Below are 10,617 nucleotides of genomic sequence, written 5' to 3'. Positions count from 1 at the left end.
GTGGTCAGGGATGGGGGCTAAGAGAAACCAGACCCGCACATCTTTGCACAGGCCGCAGGGGGAGAAGAATAGGCTCAGCAAATCAGAAGGACACCCTCCTTACAAGAAACACTGTGGAGATTTTGTCCGAGAGCTAACATTAGCAGCACACAGACTTGCTTCAAAGAGCTGGCACCTCGCTCTGATGTGAATAATTGTGCCACTTTGCGTAGAATAACCATTCTGGGTTTCACTTTCTCCATCTCATCAGTGAAATGGATACATGAGAATACAAACTTCAGAGGGTTGTGGAAATTAATCCACGTCATTAACGAACTTAGCATGGTCGTCAGCACATTGTCTGCGATTCCTAAGAGTCAGCAGTGAAATCATTAGCTGCTCAGTCAGTTAACATTTTTGCTGCACTTCATATGGCACTTTCACACACATCATTGTATTTGATTCCTGAAACGTCTCATGAGGTGAGCTTGGAAGGCACTGGTATCCCCCTGGATACATAAGAAACCTTAACTTCTAAGCGATCCTTGTTCAGGATCACACAGGTAAGACATGAGGGCACAAAGATTATGCTGAAATCTTTTGATTTTATCCCTCAGGCTCCTAGACAGGCCCCCAACCTTAGTCATTGTTCTTTCTCTCACTGTACATACTTTTAAAGTCAGAGCCTGCCAGAGACGCAGCTCTGGCAAAGAGCTTTAGTTCATTGTTGGGGAAGGAAGGAAAGAAAGGAAGGTGGTTCTATTCACTGCAGCAGGTGACACCTCTCCCTCACATTGCCCATACATCTCCAAAGAGAGCTGCAGGGGCGAGTTCTGCATGGGGAGTGGGTGCACAGAAGGGATACAGGTCTCGATGCTACTGGCATAATGAACCCATACCTTCACTCCCCAACAAATTCTGTTTTCCCTTCAAATTCTGCCTGAATCTTATAAGTTCTCTTACCATTTCTAACACTATGCAGAGCATGTTCGGGGGGGGGGGGGCAGGGGGGAGAGACAGCGTAAGAATGAATGGAAGGAACAAGCCAGAAGAGTGCCATCTGGACACCGCAGACTGCTCTCTATGTGGGGCCTGAGAATCTGATCACAGATCCCTTCAAATCGAAAAGATGAACAAAAGCTCTCAAAGGCTGTCTGAATGGTGATGGAGGTGGGACACCAAGGAAATGTCTGGGTCTTTCATCCAAACAAATATTGGAAGCAAAATGATCGTTATTAAAGGGCCAGGAACCCTCCCCAACACGGGATTTACAACAATGAGCATTCTGAAACGTAAAGGCTCCAATCCTTGCAAATCCCGGACCTTTGTGTAGAACTGAAACTGAGAGGTCTGTGGTAGTTTCTCTTCGGGCAGAAAGGGCTGGGGTACAGGAAAAGGTTTAGCTGCAACCTGCCCTTGGGATAATTGCATGTTCTGAACAGCATCAAACAAAAAGGCAGCCTCGACTTTATTGGCATGCGGTGCTATTAGGTTGTCAAGAACCCTGTGATCTCAAACTGCAAGAATAGGCAGAAAATGTACAGGGGATATTGAAAGATTGCAGGATATTCTCTCCATTGTTGCACTCTCACCTTTTTTTTTTTTCTTCAATCATTTTGAGTCACATTCTGGAGGGGAAAAACTAGGTAGGATTTTCCCATAAGACAGATGGTGCAATTTAAAGAAAAAGTGGTTTTGCTAGGCTTATAAAAGTCTCATCCCATCTCCTGGTTTATAAGCTTTTTTTTTAGACCAAAGAACTGTAGGTAGCTGTGCCATGATTATACCATACCAGCAGTTAAAAGGAAGCACTGAAATTACATTTCTGTAAATTGTACACATTTCAATGAACTTTCCAGGGCTTTTTTTCGGTTGTGACAGATTGTTTGCCAGAGATGTGAGGAGGAAGTCAGAATAAAATGGCTGTGAAGTCAAACTCCTCTTTCTAGACCAGCGGTTCTCAACCTGTGGGTCGAGACCCCTTTGGCGGTCGAACGACCCTTTCACAGGGGTCGCCTAAGACCATCCTGCCTATCAGATATTTACATGACGATTCATAACAGTAGCAACATTACAGTTATGAAGTAGCAACGAAAATAATTTTATGGTTGGGTCACAACATGAGGAACTGTATTTAAAAGGCCAGAAGGTTGAAAACCACTGTTCTAGACACAGAAAACGTCTTTCTAAAACCTGCCATGAGGTTCTAATTGGTGAGGGATCTAGCATACATTTTAATCCCAGACCTGTCATTACATAGATAAAGATCCTGAGGTTTCAAGAGGTTAAATGGGTTGGCTGCGATCACACAGCTGGTTAGTGGCAGTTTCTTGACCATAATCCAGGATTGCTAATTTGTAGACTGGAATGTGTCCCAGTATCATGACACCTATAACTTTTCTAAACAAAAGCTATTTGCATCTTGAGGTTGGAAGTCACTTGAGAGTTTCTGGTACACGTGTTGCTGGTTGTTTGGTTTTGCTAGCTCAGCATGTGCCTGGGAACCAGTTTTTCTCCATTGTCCTCCATATGGTTTGGGGAAGTTGGAACCCATGCACTTCCTCTAACTTCTGGGATGGGTATTAACTCAAATCTGGTCCATCAGAGTTCTTTCTCATCTTCTGGGCTTGGGGACTGTGGTGTCAAGTTAGGCACATGGCCCCAGCGAAGCCAATCAGAACACTACCTGGGACAATGGCTGGGATTAGAGAATGATTACTAATACACCTGGTATATAGAAAAAATGAGACTTAGAGGACCTAATTGGTTCGGAGCTTTACTTTTACCTCCCACTGTCTCCTTTCATGGGAAAATTTCTTCTGATCCTGCATGAAAACTCCAATAGACTGATGAATTTCTTTCACTCTCAGGGAATAAAAAGTTCTTTACATTTATTTTTATTTTTGTTAATTCTCACCCGAGGATATTTTGCCATTGATTTTTAGAGAGAGTAGAAGGGAGAGGGAAAGATTAGAGAGAGAAACATGGACCTGGGGTGGTGATCAAGCCTGCAATTGAGGTATATGGCTTCTTTGTATTTTTTTAAGAGTAATTCAGCATTTAGAATGTCAAGGCCCATTTGGTGGTGGAAGGCCCACCTTTCCTCAAAGGTACAACTGTTTGTCATACCCTAACTAGAGGTATGGAGACTGGAAACGAGTGAGAACATGGTCTTTTCTCCTTGTCTCTCTCTTTTTCCAAGCTTACACCCTCCTCTCCTCCCTCGCCAACTTGGTAAACAGTTTTCTTATCCCAAAGGTCAAGTCTGAGCTGGAGGTCAGGAGAAGTGAAGGGGAGTGAAAAAGAAGCATGGTGTGTGTGGGAAGTTCTCGCTTGCCTGGTCCTGCTGTGTTCTGGCTTTGTGCTCTCTGTGGGGTCTTCAGAGACCTCCTATGATGGGGTTCTTATACCATCCCTGCCTTCAACCAGATGAATACTTTTTCATTAAGCCTGGAACTTTATTCTTACCACAGCCATAAAATGTCTGCAATTCGATCTTTCTTTTTGAGAAAAATCTAAGATAGCTACTACCCTGACGTAAGTATTGTTCACACACAACCTGTTATGGGCTGAACTGTGCCCCCTCCACCCCGATTTATGTGTTGAGGTCCCAACACCCAGTACCTCACACTGTGACTGCATTTGGATAAAGTGCCTTTAAGAGGTAATTAAGTTGAAATGAGATCACTATATAGGAGGGTGGACCAATATAACCAGAGTCCTTATAAGAGATGATTAGGACAGAGAACCATGGAGGAAAGACCTTGTAAGGATATAGCACAAAGGCAGCCACCTGCAAGCCAAGGAGAGAGGCCTCAAAAAAAAGCAAACCTGCTGACATCTTGATCCTGGATTTCAGCCTCCAGAACCATGAGAAAGTAAATTTCTGGGAACACTTAAGCCTCACTCTTACTGTCAAAGTTTGGGAGTGCTAACATTGCAGCAATTCTCCTTCACTCTACTTCTAAGGAAGCTAGTCATTTTCTGTCATGCTCTAGATCTCTGAGGAGAGTCAATTTCAGGGGAAACTGACTTTGGAAAGCACATAGGAAGCTCTCAGAGTAATGTCTTTAAAGCTCCCCTACTCAGATCTTCTCACAAACAGTTTTCTCTAAAGAGATCTTTCTCCCAATTCCTACTATCACACAAGCCAATCTTTTTGAAAATGGCAAGAGGTTTCCATCACTGTAGAATTTATTTTTGGTTAACTCTGCAAATTCCACATACGGTTTTAGCATCTCTTTTGTAATGCAATAGACAGTGAACCTCAGCCCAAGCTATTATTTATCTAGAAATAAAATTATGTCCTCTATGGCAAGAACTTAGGTAGCAATAAAGTCAGCTCTCCAAGGAAAGTATAACTGGTGGATGGAAAAAGACAGTCCTAATATTATCATTTCTGCTCTTGATGTCAGCCATGCCTGACAGGCTCTACGTTGGGACATTTCAGGTAAGGAAGCTAACTTCAGAGCCAGCATTCTCATTGCTTGCTTCCTCATTTCCAAGCTTCCAATAGAAATAAAATAAATCTCTTTGTAAGGGGCTTATTGTCAAGTGCTATATTATTGGTTGGTTCCAATTTCATCATTTTGTCATAAAACTGGCGTAGTTGTCACCATGGCTGAAGAGCTGGGTGTGGTGGTGTGAGCGAAGAGTCCTCATTACTCAGACGATTGGGCAGAAATTCCTTAGAACTCGTGAGTCCCTCTGGGCGTGCAGTTTTGACTAATGAGGGATGAATGGAGACTGAGGCAGTCTGAAGTTGGGCAAATGACCAGAGCCAACCGTCTATGAGCTTTGACCATTGCAGCCTCATAGGTGATTAAGTTTTTTTGAATCCTTGCATTTCATAATAATGTATTCACTCTTCATTTTCTGTGAATACTTTCACTGTAATATTTTTTTATCTAAACTTGGCTCTCTTGTTTCTATGGCCCATTATGCCAAGTGAGATTCTCAATAAAACTTTTGCTTGGGAGTCACTATATTCAGGTAGAAGTACATTTATTTATATGGACAATTTTGCATACAACTTCATGGGGTTTACTCACCCTCTGAAATTGATCTTCGGATCTGATAACTTAAGAACCTCTTTTTTATGTGATTAGAGCAGGGGTCCTCAAACTTTTTAAACAGGGGGCCAGTTCACTGTCCCTCAGACCGTTGGAGGGCCGGACTATAGTTTTAAAAAAAACTATGAACAAATTCCTATGCACACTGCACATATCTTATTTTGAAGTAAAAAAACAAATGTTTTCGGCGGGCCGCATGTGGCCCGAGGGCCGTAGTTTGAGGACCCCTGGATTAGAGGGTAGAATGGAGAATTGTGCGCACACACACACATACACACATGAAAGATTTAAAGCTCTGCACAAAGATTCTGATTTAGTTGGTCTAGAAACCACTTCAGTAATATTTATAGAGCAGAAACAACCTATAATGACACTCAGAGTACCTATATTCTCATAAAGTCATGATTTTGTTGTCTTATTTTTCCCACCAATTAAATGATGGGCTACAGCTGATAATTCTAAGTGCCCAACAATTCTGTGATTCTTGTCATCTAACTTCAACTCTCTAGGAAATTATTTCACATTTAAGCCAATCCTATATAATAAAAGGCTAATATGCAAATTGACAGAACGGCAGAAAGACCGGTCACTATGACAGGCACTGACCTCCAGGGGGCAGACACTCAATGCAGAAGCTGCCCCTGGTGGTCAGTGCACTCCCACAGGGGGAACACCGCTCAGCCAGAAGCTGGGCTCACAGGCTGGCGAATGCAGCGGCAGTGGCAGGAGCCTTTCCCACGTCTGCTTCAGCGCTAAGGATGTCTGACTGCCAGCTTTAGGGGGTGCTCCCAGACTGCGAGACGGTGCAGGCCAGGCTGAGGGAGCCCCCCTGAGTGCACAAATTTCGTGCACTGGGCCTCTAGTATTACTAAATATTACCTTACCACAGATTTAAAAAATAATTTCCTTATTAAGATAAATAATTTATTATTTTTAAAGAAATTCTTAAGTCCAATTATTTTATACTTATAAATCAAGAGACCAATTCCCCCAAAATGGTATTCTTGTCTAAAATATTTCAAAGCAATGGGTCTTTTTATTGTAAGTCTCCCACATTGTCTAGATAGATTATAAGCTTTTTATATTTAGGAAACATTTGTTTATGCTTCTGTTTTTAAATAAAACTTCTATGTGAAAAAGAAAAGAAACTCCTTTTTATAGTTTGGACTAAACTGGCTTTCATAATACTGAGTGATATGCTACACAAGGCAGGATGAGTTTCTGCATTCTTTTATCCTTTAAATTCTAAGACGTTATCATATATTTTATTAAGTGCTTATTACGTGATAGGAACTATGAAAAACCCTTTATTCTTACCACAACTTTACAGATGATAAAACAGGTTTAGTGGTGTTATGTAAAGCCACAGGCTGTGGCTAAGCCTGAACTCAAACTCAGGTCAATCTCTGAAAGATAACCTATTCTGACTTATTTATTGCATCTCCTTTTCTCCTCTTGTGGCTTTCCCTAATCACTCTTAATTAGTCAGGATAGGCCATATCGTGCTGCCATAACAGATAAAACTTCAAATCTCAGTGAATTTGCACAGTGGAGGCTTATACACTCTCACATAAAGTCCATGTGGGCACTGCAGTCTTCCTACATCTTTTATCTATGCCATCTGGAATGCATGGCCTTCAACACAGTCACCTCAAGGAAAGAGATAGATGGAACAGGCCCACTGGCTTTGCACTGCCTCAGCCCAGAAGTGATACATCACAATTGTAATCTGGCTTACAGAACCTTGAAAAATTGTATTGGCTTTTTATAACCCTTGCCATCATCACATGAAAATGCATTATATTTCAAAGCCATATAAAAGGTGTACATTTTTATAAATATTAAACAAGCTCAGCCACTTTTTCTGTACACTGTTTCCCAATCCTCTGATTACTCTAGACAGGCACACCCAACAACAGATAGAATTATTATGAAAAGGGCTAGAAGAGGAAAGCTTTGGGTGACTGTAACATGGAGTTTATCAGGTGTTCACTTCTTCTTGTTATTGGCACCTGTGATATATGGAACCTGCAATTAACCCAGAGACATCTGTGCGCTTCTGCCACCTCACTGCCAAATATAACATCTATATATGTGAACAATCACTCCCGTGTCCAGCATCTACACATCAAAATAACAAGATTCTATAAATCCTCCAAAGCAATTGAGGAAAAAGTGAAGAATCTATAACTACCTAAAGGGCATTAATCAAAATAAGACATTGTAAAAAGCCCTTAGGTAAAAGAAATATAGAAGCTACCAAATGGCCCTATCCTTCAGTATGAAAATACAGGATGTTGAAAAATTGTCTTACTAGCATCTTAGTGAAAGAGGAAGATAAACTGCTACTCTAAAAATTGTTTACCTACTAATCGGGGGAAAAGGAGGACCGATGTAATACTTTCAACAATAAAGATTTCAAAAAACTGTCTGCACATATTTATCATATTAATCATGACAATTCAATTGGGATATACTAGTATATCTCCTCTAAATTTTTGTTTTTGCTTTTGCCTTTTCCACCACAATAAATGACAGCTGTATTGCTGAGCTATAGGTATGACACTAGGTCAGGGGTGGGCAAACTTTTTGACTCGAGGGCCACAATGGGTTCTTAAACTGGACCGGAGGGCCGGAACAAAAGCATGGATGGAGTGTTTGCGTGAACTAATATAAATTCAAAGTAAACATCATTACATAAAAGTGTACCATCTTTTTTTTTTTAGTTTTATTCATTTCAAACGGGCCGGATCCGGCCCGCGGGCCGTAGTTTGCCCACGGCTGCACTAGGCCGTGTGTGTGTGTGTGTGTGTGTGTGTGTGTGTGTGTGTGTATTCTGCACAATTCCTTATCATCCTGGTAACATCACAAGAGAATAAAGAATCTTCATTATGTGGTAAGGGTAAATTATCTTTTCAAGGCCATAAATCTAGTAAGTTGTGAAGCTGGCATTCTCAAACCTTCCATGGGATGACTTCAAAGGGAGTCCCCTCATTGGGTTAAAAAAGGGGTGCACAGGCCTCCTCCAAAACCTCTTAAAGTATTCCAAGTAACTCTACTCTGTCTATACCAGCCAACGTGTGGTAGAAAAAAGCAAAGTTAATGGGGAGAACCCATAGAATCAGATAGTAGAATGGTAGGTTCCAGGGACTAGGGGATGGGGAAAATGGAAAGATGGGAGTCAAAGGGTTCAAACTTCTAGTTATAAGATAAGTAAGTTCTGGAGCTATCATGTACTATAGTTAACGTGACTATAGTTAGTAATACTGTATTGTATACTTAAAGTTTGCTAGGAGAGTATACCTTTAGTGTTCCCACCACACCAAAAGAAAAAAGGTAACTAGGTGAGGTGATGAATGTGTATACATATATCAGACCATCATGTTATATACCTTAAATATACGCAATTCTCTTTGTCAGTTATACCTCAATGAAGCTGAATAAAAACTAATGAGGGGACAAGAAGCTTGGGGCTTTTCTCTCCTCTCATCACAGCCCTGAATAAAAACCCGGCCAGGATGAAGTAATAGAGTCCCTCTGCCCTTACTTGCTGTTACTCCACCAAACAATTCATTCATTTCTTCATTCGTGAGTTTGTTTACTTGTTCATTTCTGAATGCTCTGTTTCACCCCTCCTTATTCAAACCTCCACACCCAGAGGGACTGCTGAGCTCAAAAGAATCTTCCTGCCCAGCCCTCTGAGTAATGAGACTCTAGACCCACACACCACACCCAGCTCCCAGTTACTGTGACCACTAGCAGTTTTATGGCAAGACAGTAGCACAAAACCAACCGGCAATAAAATGCTTGAAAAGATTCTCCTCATCAAGAGAATGGTTTTAATTCAATGGAGACTTTGCAGATGGGAATGTAGGATTGAAGGCCTAAAGTCTATAAAGCCAGGCAGCCCCGAGTTCCCATCGTGGCTCCACCAGTTCACATGGTAGGACCTTGATCAAGTTAAGTTTAAAGCTGTCCCTTGCAATATGGGGATAAAAAGGGTGCCCAACCCAGGGGTTAAGAAGATTAAACAGGATCATATAAAACACTTCGCACACGAGACAATACACACGCCGGTCACAATTCAAGGTGATGGGGACACAGCATAAAAGAATATTGAGAAATTCCATTCTCTTACCCAGTATACGTTCTAATGGGGGGAGTGGGGTGCAGAGCTAATAAAGAAATGGACAAAAATAACTATAACTATCTAAAGGACGTTTTGAAATTACTCTCGAAGGAACATGGGGTGAGGAACAAGGAGTGACTGCTGACATACCTGTTCCCGGTGTGGGCTGCTCCTAACAGGTCTCCCCAGGTAGACCCCAAAACGGACAGTCCTGTTGTGAAGAATGAGAGAGAAATTCATAAAATTGGCATTTAGATCAATTTTTCCTTGCTCTCTTTTTTCCTATGTGAAGATGATCCAAAATCCCTGCATATATATGACTGAGTCATTTTGTTTAACAAATTGCTGATCAAACCCATTGTTTCATCCAAATTTGTTAGCCTGCAGAACCCAGAACACTTTCATGAAGGAAAGGGCTTGAGGCCCTGCAGGCTTCATCGTCATTAATGCCTTATTCGCATTCTTAGAGTCAGAAGTCTTACCTGTGGTAACACACCTGAGCTAGGATGCCTGAAGCCTTTTAAGTAACAGACAGTATGGTGACTACCAGAGGGAAAGAGGAATAGGGGGAGGTAGGAGAGGATAAAGGGGGGATAAATGATGACAGGAGATTTGACTTTGGTTAGTAAACATACAACACAATACACAGATTGTGTATTATATAATTGCACACCTGAAACCTATATAATTTTATTAACCAATGTAACCCCAATATATTCAATTTTTTAAAAAGACAAAAAAAAAAAAAATCACCAGAAAATTCCAAAAATAACCTCTAGAGGGCAGTTTCCCTCCTTTGATCTAGTCCAGTGGTTCTCAACCTTCTGGCCCTTTAAATACAGTTCCTCATGTTGTGACCCAACCATAAAATTATTTTCGTTGCTACTTCATAACTGTAATGTTGCTACTGTTTTGAATCATAATGTAAATATCTGATATGCAGGATGGTCTTAGGCGACCCCTGTGAAAGGGTCGTTCAACCGCCAAAGGGGTCGCGACCCACAGGTTGAGAACCGCTGATAGTCTTTAGCAGTCATCTCTTCCTGGAGTGTCTATTCTTTCTAAGACAAGTGAAGCTGCATCACAGCACAGAGAACTTACCCAAAGTCAGGAGAGAGACAGAGAGACAGAGACAGAGAGAAACAGAGAGAGACAGAGAGAGAGAGAGAGAGAGAGAGAGAGAGAGAGAGAGAGAGATTTACAGAGATTTTAAAAAACTTTTTCTCACTTTTTAAATTGATTTAATTTTGCTTTTCTTAAACTTCATATAAATGGAGTCATTCAGTGTGTACATCTTTTCTTTTGGTGGCAGGGGCTTCTGTGGAATAATATGTTTTTGAGATGAATTCCTGTTGTGTGTAGCAGTAAATTGTTATTGCTATTTATTGAGTAGGATTAGACTGTATAGATGTAACTCAGTTATCCATTTACTTGTTG

The sequence above is a fragment of the Myotis lucifugus genome, unplaced genomic scaffold, assembly GCF_000147115.1.
Source record: "Myotis lucifugus unplaced genomic scaffold, Myoluc2.0 scaffold_31, whole genome shotgun sequence".
Lineage (NCBI taxonomy): Eukaryota > Metazoa > Chordata > Mammalia > Chiroptera > Vespertilionidae > Myotis > Myotis lucifugus.
Note: the sequence above shows the minus strand (reverse complement) of the source record.